Source organism: Leptonychotes weddellii, unplaced genomic scaffold (genome assembly GCF_054177405.1).
Source record: "Leptonychotes weddellii isolate Sample4059 unplaced genomic scaffold, ASM5417740v2 HiC_scaffold_15610, whole genome shotgun sequence".
In the NCBI taxonomy this organism is placed as follows: Eukaryota; Metazoa; Chordata; class Mammalia; order Carnivora; family Phocidae; genus Leptonychotes; species Leptonychotes weddellii.
In genome coordinates this window covers 569-4,771 of record NW_027737952.1, presented here as the reverse complement: position 1 = coordinate 4,771, position 4,203 = coordinate 569, and the positions used below count along the sequence as shown (strand labels likewise).

The window sequence follows — 4,203 nt, the reverse complement described above, 5'->3', positions numbered from 1 at the left end:
GGGGCGCCGGGGTCTCTAGCCGGCAGCGGTGGGGGAGTGGGGGGGCACGGCCAGCCTTGTTGATGGTGGTCTCCTGTCCCAGTCCCAGTACAGCCTGACGAGAGCACAGCAGTCCTACAAGTCCCTGGTGCAGATCCACGAGAAGAACGGTGAGCCACGGCCAGGGCCCGAGAACGTCACTTCCTGCCAGAGAGCAAGAGCCGCTCTTTCGGTTCCTGAGCCTTTACTACCTGTTACCACCATGCCTGCCCCTGTTCTCCAGAGAAGGGCTGGAGGTGGTGACATCCACTCCCTCCCTCCCCAGAAAAGCACTGCCAGCCCGTAATACTTGGGGGGTGGGGGGGCTCGGTGGCTGCCCTCTGCCCGAACGGCCTTCCAGAAAGCTCATGTCACCGTGTCCTGTCACGGCAGACAGTTCCCCAGTCCCCGCACTGGGAAGGCCTTGCTAGGATCTTCCCACCCATGACCCTGGAGGTGCCCTTGGGGACCGGGCTGGGAGGGTGGGCTCGGGCCTGCGCCCCGCGACTGTCTCCTGGCTTCTCTGCAGGCTGGTACACACCCCCCAAGGAAGATGGCTAACCCTGGAGAGCCGTGCCTCCACCCCCCCCTCCCCCGGCGCCACTGGACCAATTACCTTTGAATGCTGTATTCGGATCTCACGCTGCCTCTGTGGTTCCCTCCCTCGTTTTTCCTGGACGTGATAGCTCTGCCTATTGCAGGACAATGATGGCTATTCTAAACGCTAAGGAAAAAACACAGTTCCAAGTACTCAAGACTGACTCACAGACCAACCAACCACCTGGCTGGAACCCCTGCTAGCAGGCATTCTTACAAAAGGAACTTTCGAGCCTCCTTATATTGCTGGAAACTCAGCTGTGCTCCAGACTAGAACCTCCTTACCTATGCTATGGATTTTTAATTTATTTTCTCTTATTTCATGTACACTGCTTTTTTTGGTTACAGTGTATGATGGATGTGTATGAAAAAAAATGTATCTTTGGGAAAACAATTACAGTTTGTTAATTTGAAGATGCTGGTCTTGACTCATCTTTCTTTTTCTTCCCACCTCCCGCCCCACCCTCGTCCCCCCCTCGCTGCCTGGGCGGTGGGGGAGGGGCAGGGCCTGGCAGCTCAGAGGAGGGGCTGCACTTTGCTGCTGAAGCTCGCCTGGCTCGCCCCCCAGGTTTCTCCCGGAGGCCCCCCGGAGTGACCGGCACTTGTCCCCTCGGAATGCAGAGCCTGGCCCACTAAACCACAGCGGAGCAGGCTGGAATGATGCCCTTGATGCTTAGGACGACTTTTCTTCCCTAGTCACAGATGTTTCCAAATTTCTGAGAAAAAGAAAGTGAGGACGGAGGCTGGAGAGGCCACTTCAGAGAATTGCTTCCAAATGAATGGAGGGGTGGGGGATGTGGTGCTCCCTGGCTCCCCTCCCTCAGAAAGGCCTCTGCTGGCCCCGAGTGACCTCTTGGACCTCTCGCTTCGTCAGGCTTGTGCAGGAAGATGGGCAGAGCCCTGAAGCAAGTTGTCTGGCTTGGAGAATCATGGGTTCTTTGAAGCCGCTCACCTGAGGTGGGTCCTGCTGGAAAGGTTAGCTTCCAGGGGCTTGTTCGGGGCACCCGGGGCCTCACCCCGGCTCTGGGAGCTGCTGGTCAGGGGAGAGAGGGGTGGGAAGGCCGTGCGGTGCTGTGCGGACCCGCAGGGTCCAGGTGCTGCCCGCCTCCTGGCCAGTGAGCCTGCTCCGGGGCCCCACCTGCCTGCAGCCTGGGTGGTGGGCCCGGCGAGGCTGGCCAAGGCTGGTGTGGGGGAGGCCAGACTCGGGGCCCTGGGCTGCACACCTGCAGCACACCAGCCCTCTGTCACGCTGTGTCGGAGACCCTGGCCGTTCACACTACCCCCTCTTCCCTGGGGGAGCCTAAGTCGCTTCGGCACGGGAGAGGTAGCCGGCTCGGACTCTGCGCACAACCACCTGATAACGAGTACTGGTGCGCACAGAGGCTGAGATAAAAGAGGGGCCCCGGGGGGCACGCCACAGAGCTGGAATCTGGGTCTCGAGGCCTCTGTGGCTTTCTTCTGAACTTACCACCAGCCCTGGCTGGAATGTAGATTGTGTTTTTAGTAATGTGTACTGTGAGCTGTCCTCTGTATAATGTATTTTGTAATGTATTTTTCTCATCTACCAAAGGATGAAACAAATAAAATTATTTAAATAGTTTGGCTCTAATAAAATTAATTTTTTTTTAAGATTTATATTTAGCTAATCTCCACACCCAACGTGGGGCTCAAACTCACGACCCCGAGATCCAGAGTCACACCCTCTATTGACGGAGTCAGCCGGGTGCCCCCCCAATACAACTAAAGGAACGGTGGGGTCCGTGTCCACCGGCACGAAGAGAGGCGCAGCTCCTGGGAGTTGGGAGCACCGAGTGGAAGAGAACCCTCCACCTTTTCCATCCAACTCAACACTCCCCTTAATGACCTTCATGAAGGGTTGTAAAGGACGTTAGAAAGCACAACAAAAGATTCAAGGCCCTAACATCCTGAATCGATGCTCTTCTCTCCACTAGGAAGACAAGGAGAGACGAAAAGCTCCTCAGGTCGCTGCCCTACACCTCGACGTGGGGCTCGCGGGGGGCAGCAGCTTCTAACCCCACTGCAGCAGGTCTGACGAGGCAGGGCTGGGGAGGGGGGCTACAGAGAAGGATGGACACCCCACCTCCTGAAACATGCCATTATTTATTCACCAAGGTGATGCCTCTTTTAAGTGCTCCCTGATTCTTCTCTGGAAGGCCAGGAAAACCAAGCGTGGGCCCCTCCGTTCTCCGGCATCTCTTAGGGCAACTTCTGTCATACTCTGGGGGTACACAGAAGAGACGCGGGGAGGACCCACTGGTGGCCTCCGGCTTTGACCTCGTGGAAGCTTCCTGGGTGTGGTACAGGCAGAGTTGGGGAGCCCGTGACACGTGGAGACCTCTCTCTCTTCTGAGAGGTGAGCTGGGGGCAAGGCCAAATGAGGGTCAAAGCAATCGTGGGCGCCGGTGGCCTCTTCACCCCCAAGGCCTCAAGAGTGCACTGTGCTTGAGGACAAGGGGGACAGAACGGGACAGAGAAGGGGCATGCTGACAGTCGCCGCGTTACTTAAACTCGTCAAACATCAGGATGTGTGACTGGAAGAGCGAGAATTAGTCTCAGTGGGAAGGAGGGCCCCCCCCCCCCATAACCTCAGCTTGTTTCTTCAGCAGAATGCCAGGTCAAGGTGCAGCATCCGGGCCCAGGCGGCCTGCCCGGGAGCCCCCAGGGCTGGAGGGAGGGAGGACAGTTAGATACAGGGCAGTTGCCTCCAAGGTCTAAGCACCAGTGATTTTCCCTTTGAGGATGCGATGGATAACCCAGTATGAACTCCAAGTGTCTGCACAGCACAGCACAACAAGGAAAGCTGGGTGGCCCGCGGTCAGGCCGAGGAGGAGAGGGGGGCAGCGGTGGGCGGACAAGTCTCTACCGGTCGGGGAGGGCTCCCCAGGCAGGCTGACCCCAGATGGAAGTGCTGTGGACGTGGGAGGGCAGAGGAAGAGCAGATTAGAGGAGGCCTTACTCCTGTGGCTCAAGTTATGGCAGGGATCTGGGACTGCACATTGTCCAGTGGGAAATTCCGGGCACACGGAACTGCTCATTCGACTCTGCAGTGAGCACATTAGCTGGAGGGCTGGCGGCTGAAAAGCAGAGGACTTTGCCCACTGAGCAAGCCGTTCCTCCATGCTGGGAGGGGGGCCGGCGCCCTTCTCCGAGGCCTTCCCTCACTCAGGCCCCGCCGTCTGGTCCCCAACCCTGGGGCCACCTGAATGCATGAAACTGGCCACACGGAGTCGGACCTCAGGTCCGTCCCCAGCTGTGCCATTTTGTTTTTATGAAATGGGAGGAAGTTCCTGTCACCTTTCTGAGCCTTGTTGTCCCCCTCCATAAAGGGGGAAAATGTCAGCCCACCTGATCTCTCAGGGCCACCTCAATGTCCACACAAGCGCTGAGCACCCCCCGACCTGGGGTGGGCACTCTGGACCTTCTGCCTGTCTGAGAGCTGCTGTTTGGGGCACGGGGCTCCTCTACGCTCGCCGCCCCCCCCAACACCCGCCTGGAGCTCCAGGGCCCTGGCCGGGAGCTGGTCACTCCCCACGCTGGGCAGCAGGGACCCTCTGCATGCAGTGACCC

General features: G+C 58.3%; 1 long non-coding RNA gene across 1 annotated transcript; it reads left to right on the top strand.

Moving 5' to 3' along the window:
• Positions 1–6: 6 nt before the first annotated feature.
• LOC145718433 (uncharacterized) lies at positions 7–1,029 on the top strand. Its single transcript, XR_014141806.1, has 2 exons — positions 7–149; positions 548–1,029. It is a non-coding gene; the product is annotated as an uncharacterized LOC145718433 (long non-coding RNA).
• The last annotated feature ends 3,174 nt before the right edge of the window (positions 1,030–4,203 follow it).